The 14,378-nt window shown below is 45.5% G+C and overlaps 1 protein-coding gene across 1 annotated transcript in view; it reads right to left on the reverse strand.

The window, feature by feature from the left end:
• SAMD12 (sterile alpha motif domain containing 12) overlaps positions 1-14,378 on the reverse strand; it is a 207,030-nt gene that overhangs the window by 1,838 nt on the left and 190,814 nt on the right. The gene's annotated exons all lie outside the window — the stretch shown is intronic.

Here is a 14,378-nt window from a genome sequence, read left to right on the forward strand (position 1 = left end):
TGATGGCCAGCAATGATGGGGGTTGTAGTCCAGCGACACTTTGGAGAGCCAACAGGTTCCCCATGCCTGGGCCATGCAGTGCACATGCATAACTTAATCACCTCATGTTCTCCCACCAAAGCAGCTGCTTTAGTCATATGCTAAGTATGCACATTTGGTCTACCAATTTGCAGATTAAAACTTACAGGAGTCATCAACTGATAATTGCTTCAATAAGGTGCCAGCCCAATCTTTTTGTTTGTTTTAGTTTTTATGAAGTCTGCAGCCGGGATGCTTCTTCTCCAAAGAAGATCTGCTCAAGGCCTGTCGCCAGCACAACCTCTGCATTCAAAGGGATTTGCTGTCCCTGCTGGGTTGGATAAGGATCTGCCTTTCTCCAGCCAGAAGGGAAATCCAGGATTGTTTGTGTGAGAGACTGAGCGTGTGTGTGTGTGAGAGAGAAGGTCAGTAGCAGAGCTTCTGCTCTGCGTACAGAAGTTCCCAAGTTCAACCCCCGGCATCTCCACTTACAGATGAAGAAGATACCTTGCCTGAAACCCTGGAGAGCTGCTGCCAGTAAGTGTAGACAATATTGAGCTAGATGGATTGCTGCTGTAAGGCCCTATGAGAATGTGGACGTACAAAAGTGTGAATGTGTCCAGCCACCACAACTACTGGCAAGTGGCCCTTCAGGGGCAAAATGGTTGCCCACCCCTGCCTTATGGTGTAGGCATGAAAACTGAGGTAAGGACAAAATGTTCAAAAGGTAAAATGAACACCACAAAATAAAGCACTCCTATCCCTAGCTCCCTTTTGAGCATTTTATTGCTAACTATGTTTTATTGGGACGCGGGTGGCGCTGTGGGTTAAACCACAGAGCCTAGGGCTTGCCAATCAGAAGGTGAGCTCCCGTTGCTCAGTCCCTGCTCCTGCCAACCTAGCAGTTCGAAAGCACGTCAAAGTGCAAGTAGATAAATAGGTACCGCTCCGGCGGGAAGGTAAACGGTGTTTCTGTGCGCTGCTCTGGTTCGCCAGAAGTGGCTTAGTCATGCTGGCCACATGACCCAGAAGCTATACACCGGCTCCCTCAGCCAGTAACACGAGATGAGCGTCGCAACCCCAGAGTCGGACACGACTGGACCTAATGGTCAGGGGTCCCTTTACCTTTACCTATGTTTTCTCTGTGGTTCCTTTTTTGTGAAGGACAGCCCAACTTCCCCCCCTTGTGTTTATATGGAAGCTTAAAAAGCTCAGCTCACGAGCTGTGTACACTTGGATAAGAAGCGAAGCTGTGAATTCACAGGATGAATTCTTTCAGGGTTGATCTTTAATGAAGGGCTAACTCTACCACAGCAAAATCTGGTGATAAATCCCTGATCAGGACAGGATGGAGCATGGACTACCCCAGTTCTTAATGAGACACTGCCCAGGAAGAACTGATTTGGCCAAAGAATATCAAGCACCCCCTTCAATATCCAGACTTTTCATGTCTTCTGGAAGGAGCTCTGCCTTAGAATAATCTGCAAAATGTGTGTACAATTTTCAACAGCACATGAGGATCCCAAGTGATGAGGAACAAGTAAGTTTAATGCTCCTCCAGAGTTTTCCTGGGATGCCAATATTCTGAGCATTTGGCCTGTTACGTCTTGACGCTTATTATTATTTTTACAAAGCTCAACGAAGAGGCATGCTGTCAATGAAGAGGCCTGCTATTAATTGGCAGGCATTTTAGATGATGGCTGAAGAGAGGGACGCTGCCAATTCGTAGCAGCACCTTAAACAGGGACCCTTCACTTTAATCCTGCAAACATCCCCAGGTCATGCCAAAAATAGAGAGAGAAAAGCCCCCAACGACTTGTAATTAGACACCTTGCATATAGGTGTCCTACACGTACTCGACTCCTGATAAAAGATCGCTTATAAATAAAATATACACCCGAAGAGCCATGGCTCGCAGCCAGCAAACAGATGCTCCACAAGAGAATTACTGTTGCAAGCTAGCGTATTCTTGCCAAGAGGCTACGGATGAGACAGGGCAAAGGCAAGGATGGCTCCGGGTTCCAGTAATTTCCCGTGGGTCACATTAAGGTTAAGGCTGCATTTGATTCTGATTTTCACTGAACAGAGGAATGTCAGGGGGAGTTTACTGCTCTAAGCTTCCTGTATTGAGGTCACACTGCCGGCAAATAGAATTTCCAAGCCTGGCCCCCTGTGTACAAATCCGGACATTGCTGCATGTATTTTATTTATTTATTGCACAACGTTCTAACAAAGCAATCCACCGATAAGTGGCATCAACGATACACCAGTTCAAAGGTGGTTTTTGAACAGCTCAACAACTTGATGGGAAAAGCAGTATGAAAGCAAAACAACAAGAGCCTCTGGTTCATTCTGTCCTCCAGGCCAGATCAAGGATGGAGGGGTTTCGGGGGCAGCAATAATCAGGAATGGCGTAGGCAATGCTTTAAAATTCACACTCATGCACGCGTCAAAGTCTCCGCCAAACTAACTGGCCGTTCTGTTTTAAAAATCCAAATTCTGCGAACGTATAAATCATGCAAATGGATGAACTTTGCATATGCCTGCTTATTTTCTGTAATTTGATCTGCTCCCATTCGCCATGGAACTGGGCAAAGAGCAATGCCAGGCCTTGCCCCCTGACCTGCAGAGATCTTATCCGGCCTCCCTTCCGGATTCCGAAATTTCTTCAAGTGCTGGCCACGCACTTTCAAGCACATGTCCACAATAATAAGGGCCATAAAGCTGCTCTACATTATTTTAAAAAGAAAGTCGAGGTCCTTAGGAACCTGAAATCGATTTTCTGCACTTCCAAAGAACTGCAGCAACATTTACACAGCCAGGCCTATAGCCAGGAAGTTTTGTACAGGAGGTGACATGGCTCAGCGTTGGAGCATCTGCTTTGCATGCAGAAGGTCCCGGGTTCGATCCTTGGCATCTCTAGGAAGGACTGGGAATGTCCCCTGCCTGAAACCCTGGACAAAAGGGCCGATCACCTGAAATTATGCCTAACCTTTGGTTTTGTCCAGATTTGAAAATGTCGCAACCCCATAGTCGCCTTTGACTGGACTTAACCATCCAGGGGTCCTTTACCTTTACCTTTTTACCTTATTTTATATAGTGTACATGTGGGGTTTTGTGTTAGCATCAACTGGGTAGGTTCTCTTTCTATTTGTTTATTACATTTCCTTGGTATTGAGAGGTGTTGGGGGGCAGGGGGTGGTTGGTTGTCTGTGGTTGGCTGCAGTGTGGCTTGCTGGGTCAAGTAAGCCAGACTGATTCGTATGCTGTCGGTGGATTCTTGTTGTTGTCTTGTTGGGCTGTGTATGTGATAAAGGGGAACCATACTGGGGTGAAGGCATCCTCTTCTATTTGTCCCCGTGTCAGTTTCAATTTATTGGTTAGCTTTTCTAGTGAGGCCGTTTCCCACACGATTTGATACCATTGGTCCATGTTTACTCCTGACAGGTCTCTCCAGTGTCTGGCTTCGAGGCTTCTGGCTGTTGCGAATAGGTGCGTTTTAAGCTCTGTATAATGTGAGTGGTCATTATGATCTCTGTGGATAGCAAGGGGGGGGAAGGGAAATGTTCACCAGTTCATTGGTTCGAGGTGGTTTCTGGGTGCTTCGTTTGGCAGCAGTTGTCCTTGCAGGGTTGTCTATTTGTGGTGTGTGGGTTTAGGTGAAGTTGGTTCATAGTCTTGTGTTGTGTATTTGGCAGGGCTGTTCACTGAGCTCCTTTTTGCTTTTTGTTCTGCTCCGGAGGCCTCTGGGCCTCGGAGCTCTGTTGGGGTGCTTCCGGTCCTGGCAGGGTTGAGGCCATGGGGTGGGGACTGGGAGCTCTGCATGACCTCCCTGGTTGTCACGTTGGGCACCCCTGGTTCCCCCCCCATCATGGCAGTGTTGGCTGTATGGGGGCCAACCAGGCAGTGCTGTTGGTGCTGGCAGTCCTCAGGGGCTCCACACAGCTGTGGTGCTCACCATTTTGCCTCACTGGAAGTCGAGGACATTTTTTTTTTTTGAATGGGTACAATGTCATTTTTTTTTTAAAGAGATATCAATGTGGATTTTTTTGTTTGTTTGTGAGGCCAGATGATCAAAACATACAGCATGCAATTCTGAGATGAAGCACTTTGGGGAGAATGGAAGTCCTGGCAGATGCTCTCAGCAGGTAGCCTTTGGTAAAGCCAATTAGTCAGAGGCTATTGCAGCTGCTCTATGGGACTCAACTGGATTGCAGAAAAAACAATAAAAAATGTACTAATCCAAAATATATTCTAGTAAACGGCACGCACGCTTCCTCTGGTAATTAGAGCAACACCAGACTCAAAATTCTCATCATATCCTTGCTTTAACAAGAAGAAGAAGAACCAAACAAACCCCACAACCACAACCTCGTTTTGAGGTGTGTGTGTGTTTTACAGAGGGACAAACCTTTGGCAGTTTTACACAGATTAGGCACAAAAGAGCGACAGAAGGAGAGAGGAGAGCACACCTTAACCTTTTGAGGAGCTCTGTGTTTCTTTGTGCTGCTATCCTCTTTTACAAACTCCTGGTTTAAGGGCAGAAATCACTGGAATCAGATTCAAAATCAGAGGGAGGAATTCATTGTAGCGCAAAGGAGATTGCTCTGTCAGCAGAAGCATTTCTGGATGCCTGGTGGATAGATCTCCCCTTTCCTCCTGATGCATGCTGTTCTGGGGGTTCACCCGGTCCTCCACCCTCCAGAGCCAATTGGGGGCAGGGGGTGTGCAGGGGGGAGAAGCAGGGAAAGCCACATTGCCCTAGTAGAAGTCCTTGCGTGGTTTTTCACTAGCAGGACAGTTCAAGGAGGATACTGACAAGCTGGAACGTGTCCAGAGGAGGGCAACCAAAATGGTCAAAGGCCTGGAAACAATGCCTTATGAGGAACGGCTTAGGGAGCTGGGTATATTTAGCCTGGAGAAGAGAAGGTTAAGGGGTGATAAGATAGCCATGTTCAAATATATAAAAGGATGTCATATAGAGGAGGGTGAAAGGTTGTTTTCTGCTGCTCCAGAGAAGTGGACACGGGGCAATGGATTCAAACTACAAGAAAGAAGATTCCACCTAAACATTAGGAAGAACTTCCTGATAGTGAGAGCTGTCCGACAGTGGAATTTGCTGCCAAGGTGTGTGGTGGAGTCTCCTTCTTTGGAGGTCTTTAAGCAGAGGCTTGACAGCCATCTGTCAGGAATGCTTTGATGGTGTTTCCTGTTTAGCAGGGGGTTGGACTGGATGGCCCTTGTGGTCTCTTCCAACTCTATGATTCTATGATTCTATGATTATTATTAAATAAGATGTCCCTATTTTAAGGTTACCAGACCTCCCCATTTCCCAGGGACAGCCCCCGGTTTTACTAATGAGTCCCCATACAAAATCAATTGAAGCTGAAAAGTGTCCCCGGATTCATTGAAAAAAAATTTTTTTTTTGGTAACCTTAAGACCTATTTTCACCGAAGAAATAATGGAGGGTATGGCACCAGGTAGTGTGAGTGCAGCTCTGCGTATTCCTGGCCCTACACAGTTCCCATTAAAACAGAGTCTTCCCCCTTTCCTCCAGGAGGAGGAGGACTTCCTTGCACCCCCCCCCCCCACTGCAAGGAATAGGGAAGCCTAGCTTGCTGGGAGGTCTGCAGAGGCATCAAAGCAACTCTGGAGATCAAAGAGCATAACTTTCAAGTAAACTGTACATTTCAATATGCACTAACACAGTGGTTCATGAACTTTGCTGAAGTCTAGGTTTGCTGCAGAGATGACCTGGTTCCTGCCTTCAGATTCTGGAAGTGGAAAAGATCTCGGGTACCTGTCAAAAGGCTCAGCGGCAAACCTCTCTGAAGTTTCAAGGTACACAACCCCTGCGCCGAAACATTTGTCAGCATTTTTAAAAAGGTGACACCGAGTGACATTAAATTCAGCTCTCAGTTCATTTGCCTTTGGGTGCTTATGAACCACCAGGAAAGTGAGAGACATCCTTGCTTTGATGGTTTATATTGATGGAGAAGCCCGGGTCTTCTGGGTGAGGTGTTTCAATTCCTCTGCAGCCTTTGGAAAAAAAAATTGCTGACTTCGCCTCCACGTGTGTTAAAAGTCCTTTTCTGCACAGCAAATACATTGCAGCAAATAGCATTTTCCGGCACGGAGAACGGGCCATGCAATCTTCAAGGCAGAACATTACTTTATTACACATGTTAAAGCTTTCACTCCGTTTTAACTTTTATGAGCACGACAAAGAACGGAGGACCGGCATTTAAACGAAGGCTCTCTGCTAGCTTTCCTTTTATCACCCAGTCAACTTCACACCACTCGCAAAATGTCACTGAGATATTTACTTCCAATGTGCCCAATCCCTTTTAGCTGTTCTGGGACTATTACATTGGGGGGGGGGATTGTGGAGGGAGGCCCCCTGTGATAGCCCAATACCACTGACATTTCTTAACATATTAGTGGCTTGCTTGGGGCATGAGAGCTTTCTGAAGCCAAACAAGACATGATGGAAGAAGCCCCTTTTATTTAAGACTGGGATTACCCATTCACACAAATCTTAGAATTGTAAAGTTGGGAGGGACCACAGGGGTCATCTAGTCCAACCCCCTGCAATGCTGCAATCTTTTTGCCAGTGTTCTGTATGTGGCGCTTCTCTTGCAGTTAACCTGGAAGCTGCAGTTAGTGCAGAATGCTGCAGCACGATTGCTGACAGGAGTGAGGCCTTGTCACCATATAACACCTGTGCAGAGATCTGCACAGGCTGCTGATTTGCTACTGGGCTGGCTTCGAGGTGTTACTATTAGTACAGTGGATCCTCTACTCACGGCCACAATCCGTTCCGGAGGCCCGCCCAGAAGTCGAAACGGGTCACTGGGAGAGGCGCCGTTGTGCACAGGTGCGGGCGGCGATTGCCCGCTTCTGTGCATGTGCGAACGGTGACCACCGCTTCTGAGCATGCACAAACGGCGCCAAACTTCCGGGTTTGCCGTGGAGGTTGGGCGAAATGGATGTGAGCGGAGGTGGATGTAAGAAGAGGTTTGACTGTACAGCCATACCTTGGAAGTCAAACAGAATCCGTTCCGGAAGTCCATTCGACTTCCAAAACGTTCAAGAACCAAGGCGTGGCTTCTGATTGGTGATCGATATCCAAGGTACGACTGCATTGTTATGAGTTTGGGGCAGGGTAGGCTGCATGCTTGAGCCCCCTTCTAATTCCTGGAAAAGCCAGGCTAGCTTCCTGGTGAGCTAATGGCCCTCTAAGTATGGCCCATTAAGGTAACAAAGGAAGTGGCTCTGTGCCAGATGAAAAATGCAGACATCAAAAAGACCATAGCCTCCACTGTCCTTCATTCTAAAGGAAGCATGAACCCTGGATAAGTTGAACAACTTGGGACCAGTTTACCCATGAGATCGTCATACCCCACACGTGCTCACTTGACCGCTTCAGTTGGTGGATTTGGCATTACTACATGTGCCACATATTACAGACCCTCCGAGTATCCCTATTTCCCAGGGACAGTCCTTGATTTAGAGAAGCCGTCCCATTGTCTGATTTGATCCCGGAATGTCCCGCTTTTCCTTAGGATGTCCCTGTTTTCATTGGAGAAATCCTGGAAGCTATGGAGTTGTGCAACTTGCGAGCCAAGGAGAAAAGTAACAATACAACCTTTAGAACAGTGGTCCTCAACCCCCGGGCCACAGACCGGTACCGGTCCATGGATCAAATGGTACCGGGCCGCCCAAGGAACATTAAATTATTTCCATTTTATTTACTGTGGTGTATTTCTCTCGGGTTTGTGCGACATTCCATGGGCGAGAGGTTAACCGGGTGTAACTGTATTTTATTTTGAAGACATGTTTAAATACAATTAAATTAAAATTATTAAATCAAAACAATCTAAAATATAAACAATCAACGTCCGTCCCTCCCAGCGGGCCGAGGTAAAATTATCAAACATTGACCGGTCCGCGACGATGAAAAGGTTGGGAAGCACTGCTTTAGAAGACATCTGAAGGCAGCCCTGTATAGGGAAGGTTTTTTTAAAAAAAATGTTTAGTTATGTTTTTATATATGTTAGAAGCTGCCCAGAGTGGCTGGGTCAACACAGTAAGATGTGTGGGGCATAAACAGTAAAATTATTGTGGAATGGGACGTGCCTATTTTTCATCAGAGAAATGTTGGGAGGGTGTGATATTACTCATTCCACCTTTGTAAGAATTTGATCGTTTAGTGTGGCAGTACTTTTGGAACTCCCTGCCTATTGAGATTCAGCAAACGCCTTCCATGCTGCACTCTTTTTGGCGCCTGCTAAAAACATTCTTGTATAGGCAAGCCTACCAAGATGCTTAAAACGCTGGGTTGTTTTTAAATCTGTTTTCCTTAATTTAACTTTTGCAAGTTTTAAAGCAGGGTTGCGCATTTTTCTTGATTTTATGGTTTTATCCTTTTGTAAACTGCTTTGAGGTTTGTTTGTTTGTTTTAAAAAAAGTCGGTGTGGTTCAGGATACCCCAAGAAGGCAAGGAGAGTCAAATTCTCATTTGCCCAATGATAGAACAGACCCACACACTGTTGCTACAGCCCCACAGCCCTGGGTGCTTTCCTTCTTGCTGGGCTCGTTTCCAGTATCAGAGCTCGGCTATGATTAAAAGTGGATGCGGGTGGTGCTGTGGGTTAAACCACAGAGCCTCGGGCTTGCCGATCAGAAGGTCGGCAGTTTGAATCCCCACGACGGGGTGAGCTTCCGTTGCTCAGTCCCAGCTCCTGCCAACCTAGCAATTAGAAAACACATCAAAGTACAAGTAGATAAATAGGTACCACTCCGGTGGGAAGGTAAACGGCATTTCCGTGCGCTGCTCTGGTTCACCAGTAGCGGCTTAGTCATGCTGGCCACATGACCCGGAAGCTGTACACTGGCTCCCTCGGCCAGTAAAGCGAGATGAATGCCGCAACCCCAGAATCGTCTGACTGGACTTAATGGTCAGGGGTCCCTTTACCTTTACCTTTTATGATTAAAAGCATCTGGAGGGGAGACCCTGCAGGGAGGTAAACCATAAGCAACGTTTGGTCACTGAACTGAGATTCCTTTGTTGGGAATCCCTAGCGTCACTTTCAGAAGCGTAAGGCACCAGGCAGCTGCTTGTTGGGGGGGGGGGAGTCTGAGAAGCCACCCACCGTGTTAAATTTACCACGCTCCCTACAAGCAGGGCTTTTTTTGGGGGGGGAACTCAGTTCTGGCATCTCTCAGGTGGGCACCATTGCCATTCTAAGGGAACGAGGGAGGTGTTCATGATGAGTTCCAGCACCACTACTTCTAGAAAAACAGGACTACACCCAAGTGACGCTGCATTGAGGTATTAGGGGTAGTTGGGTGGCTAGCAGAATCCTGCTGCTAATTGTGACATTGCTGCAGTCTGTTGCCCCGCCGCTGGCCAACCAACCCTGCCATCCTTGGGAAGTGAAGAAGAAGAGAAGAGTTTGGATTTGATATCCTGCTTTATCACTACCCGAAGGAGTCTCAAAGTGGCTAACATTCTCCTTTCCCTTCCTCCCCCACAACACTCTGTGAGGTGAGTGGGGCTGAGAGACTTCCAAGAAGTGTGACTAGCCCAAGGTCACCCAGCAGCTGCATGTGGAGGAGCGGGGAAGCGAACCCGGTTCACCAGATTACAAGTCCACTGCTCTTAACTACTATACCACGCTGGCTCTCAGTGGAAACAGAGAGATTGTTAAATCAGTGTGTACTACAGAAATCCCCTCAGAATCTTGCCTTTGCATTGGTTGTGACTGTAAGAATTTGGGTAGGAGCTAAGAGCTTCCCAGGTGACTTAGAGAAAACTCTTGGCTGGTTCATGCAACTGTGTAAACTCAGTTTTTATGGCCCTTCTTATCAGACCAATTGGTTCCTGGGCCAATTTCTTGACCTGGCCTTAAGCGGTTGCTTATAGGCACATTGCTTATAGGCACTGTGAGAGGCAGTGAAGGATAGGCGTGCCTGGCGTGCTCTGGTCCATGGGGTCATGAAGAGTCGGACACGACTGAACAACGAACGAACATATGCACATTATACCCACATATGCATGCCCTGCTTTCTTAATCACAGGGTATGTGGATTTCCTTTCAAGCAAAGCATCTATATAAGCAGATGTGCTTCCTGAACTACATGCATACCATAATAGGTGGATGATACTCTTAACTATCAATTTTGCCATACCACAGAGAGGAGCGGCCCAGAGGTGTCTGTGGCCCAGCCAGCAATGGCCTCTTGTTGGTTGCTGCCCAACTAAGCCTGCTTCCTCCCCATCATTTTGCACTGTATTCTGGGACATATGTCTGTCTGTTACATTTTGTGCCGTGCTTCTGAGGTGCAAAAAAACAAAAACAAAAAAAAAACAACAACAACAACAAAACAACAACAAAAAACGGAAACAGCCTGTGCAGACATTGGCTTACAAATTGCTGCAATGAGATTTGTTCCAACGAAATTTTATCTCGTTATTTTCTGAGAAGGTTTTTATGTTAATGGAACTTTTTCACAGGAACTTACTATTATACAAAACTTGCTTCTCCGATAAATAATGCAGATTTCCGTTATTTAGCTGTTTCACATTCTTTGCTTCTGCAAAAAAACAACAACCCCACAACCTAATACCCCCATCAATTATCAATTTTCCTCATTCATAAACCCAAAGACCCTAGCCTTGTAGCTGACCCAATGAGGTACACTAAAAATCCATGTAGTACTCATACATAAAGCACCTGCCTCTGAGATGTAAAATTCTACAAAATGAGTCACCCAAAGGCGAACTAAAATAGGAACTAAAGTAGGAAATGCAGGGGTGGGTATTTTTGCAGCCAGACTACCTCAACATTCATCTCTCGTGATTTTATCTCATCTTATTTAAAATATTTGTAACCCATTTTTTCATTACAATGCACTCAGAGGGCAGCATACAATAATATGAATGAAAACCTACCCAACACAAGCATAAACATTAAAACTGCAAGCAGAGAGCAGCAGTAACAGGAATAATCAAAACCTGGCCAGGCAATCAACCTGCCCTAAAGGTCTGATGGGAGAGATGGATTTTCCAGGGGTGCCGAAAACTAATCAGCATCAATGCCAATCATATTTCGAGGCGGAGGGCATTTGGGCATCGCTGCAGGGTAAGCCCTTTCCCTGGAGGCTGCATAACAGATGCCTCTTGGATGCAGAACAACCTGGAGGGCATCAGCTGCAGAGCTCAGCAGGTTGACAGGGTGGTGTGGGAGCAGAATCTCCACCAAAGGTCCCAGGTTGGGAGAACTACCTGAAAATGATTCACAGGTGGTATTTAACTCTGAGTATAAGACTGAATCAGATAAGTGTTGGAGATGCAAAGAGGTGGAGGGTACGTTGTGGACTTGTAAAAGGTTTAACAATTACAGCGGTACCTTGACTTACGAATTACTCGACACACGAATTTTTCAACTTATGAATGAACAAAATGCCCGCACGCCTACGAATTTTTCGACATCCGAAGGACATCCGTTGGCGGTTTTAGATGGGGTTTACTGGACTTACAAATTTTAGATGCAGTTTACTCGACTTATGAATTTTAGATGCAGTTTACTCAAGTTACGATTTTTTACGAATTTTTCGTTTCCAATGCATTCCTATGGGAAAATCACTTTTTTCGACTTACGAATTTTCCGACCTACGAATGTCCATTCGGAGCGGATTAAATTCGTAAGTCGAGGTACCACTGTATTGGGAAATGATCCATAATGAATTGGGAAAAAAGTTTAAAAGTACTTCCTCCCCCCCCCCCCAAACCCAGAGTCCTTTCTGTTGGGGATAATTCAGACTGAAATTCTCTGGTGTCAAAAAAAGGTTATTTATATATGCCACTACTGCAGCCTGTGTTTTGTTAGCCCCAAAATGGAAAACAAGTGAGGTCCCAACCAAAGAAGAATGGCGACTTAAGCTGATGGAATATGCACAACTCGCAGACTTAACACAGAGAATATGAGAACAAGAAGAACATACGTTTAAACAAGATCGGAAAAACGTTTATTGAATATGTGGGGGGAAATTGCGTATAGCTGAAAACGATGGCAGCATTAAGATAAATTCAACAGTGTAAACCAGTTTTGGTGGATGCAATAATGGAATAATGAATGGTATAGTTTTTGTAAAATATGCAGGGATTTATGATATGCAAAATGAACCATAGAAAGAGAAGAAGGGAAGTCATTGATATCTCGAGGATGCAAAAATGAGTACCAGTAAAAATGGATGTAAAAATGAGTACCGAAGAATTGATGCTTTTGAATTATGGTGCTGGAGGAGACTCTTAAGAGTCCCATGGACTGCAAGAAGATCAAACCTATCCATTCCGAAGGAAATCAGCCCTGAGTGCTCACTGGAAGGACAGATCCTGAAGCTGAAGCTCCAGTACTTTGGCCACCTCATGAGAAGGGAAGACTCCCTGGAAAAGACCCTGATGTTGGGAAAGATGGAGGGCACAAGGAGAAGGGGACGACAGAGGATGAGATGGTTGGACAGTGATCTCGAAGCTACCAACATGAGTCTGACCAAACTGCCGGAGGCAGTGGAAGACAGGAGTGCCAGGCGTGCTCTGGTCCATGGGGTCACGAAGAGTCGGACACGACTGAACGACTGAACAACACTTTAAATCGTAAAACAAGAAAACTTAATAAAATTATATACAGTACAAAGGTCCCAAGTTGTTTAGGGTTTGGTATATGAGATCCAAATGATGGCTCTAGCTGACCCTGCATGTTGCTTATAGTCTTGCAACAGCTTTTTCCCGAGTGGTGCCCTCAATATGTTTTGGACCACAACTCCCATCAGCCCCCGTTGTAGTTGTAGTCCAAAGCATCTCGAGGGCACCAGGTTGGTGAAGCCTCTTCTGCAACAACACAGAAGAGACTAGACTACCACACCTCTTGTGCCTTCACTTTGTTGCTGATGTGTGATCCTGTATAGAAAGCTCATGCCTCAAGGCTCTTTTATGCAGCGTGCCAGAATCATAAGCTATTTCATCTTTTCACGTTTTGATTAATGTCAATGGGGATTCTTTGCTAGTTTTCTGGGCAAGGGTGAAGTTGACAAATACTGATGCTTACCCAAGGAACTCAAATCCTGACAGGTCTATATATATTTAAAGCTAACACCAGAAATTCAATCAATAAAGAGAGGAAAGTAGATTTAGGTATTAGATCTAGTTGTTTGTAGTCTTGTAGATTTGTGGGATTATTAGTTCTTGGTTTCTCAGTCTTAAAACACACATATTTTAATGTTGTATTTTAATCTTGTTTTTAAGTTGTATTTTGATCAATTGTTTTTATACCTGGTGTTAGCTGCCCTGAGTCCGGTCTTGCCTGGGGAGGGCGGGGTATAAATAAAATTTATTATTATTATTATTATTATTATTATTATTATTATTATTATTATTATTTTATCAACATGTGTCTTTTGGCATATGCAACATTAATGCCGCAAATGAGTGAGGGGAGCGGAACAGCAGCTTAATTTTCAGATGATCTGAACATCTGCAGGAACCCCAGGCCTTTCAGGTTCAATACCTGCAAATGAGCGGCAAAAAATCACATCTTCAGTTGCACAGCCTTGCAATATCATGCTCCTGTATGTGTTATGGGAAGGGGCATAGCTCAGCAGCTTCTGCCTTGCATACAGAAGTTTCCAGATTCAATCTCCAGCATCTCTCGATAGGGCTGGGTGAGACCCCTGTCTGAAACCGAGCAAGATACAGCAATTCAGTATAATTCAGTATGTTCCTATGTTATGGCAGTCCCTCTGCAGGCAAGGAGTGACATAACTGGGCTCCTGAGCCCCACAGGGGTGCCGCAGAAAGAATGTAGTTGGGTCAAGGGAGCCGTGGACTCAGAAAAGGTTGAAAACCTCTGTCCTATGCTACTGCTGCTGAAAATGTCTCCCATTTGCCTCAGAAGGTGAGCTTACATAGCTTCCATCTGGGAGGGGGTTCCTTCTCATAGGAACGAGGAGCTGGTAAATTGGGATGTGTGTAAATCTTGTTGGGGTCCATGGAAATGGGGCACCACTTTTAATTCTGATTTCTCCTCCCCAGTGGGGTGTGTGTGTGTGTGTGTGAGAAGAGAGAGAGAGAGAGACAGACAGACAAATTCCCACCATCTGACCCACATATTACCCCTTGTTTATGGATTTCATGTACCACCAATGCCAGGCCCATTTACATCTGTTCTTGTGATGTGCAAGGTGTTTGAAAATGCCCTATTTTTAATCCTAAACATTGGGAATTTAAATTTACATTTCAACTTCAACTCGGAGTTCCTATTTTGGCTAATCAACTTTCTGTGCAAAAAAAACAAAA

This window comes from Lacerta agilis, chromosome 7 (assembly GCF_009819535.1).
Source record: "Lacerta agilis isolate rLacAgi1 chromosome 7, rLacAgi1.pri, whole genome shotgun sequence".
NCBI classification, from domain to species: Eukaryota; Metazoa; Chordata; class Lepidosauria; order Squamata; family Lacertidae; genus Lacerta; species Lacerta agilis.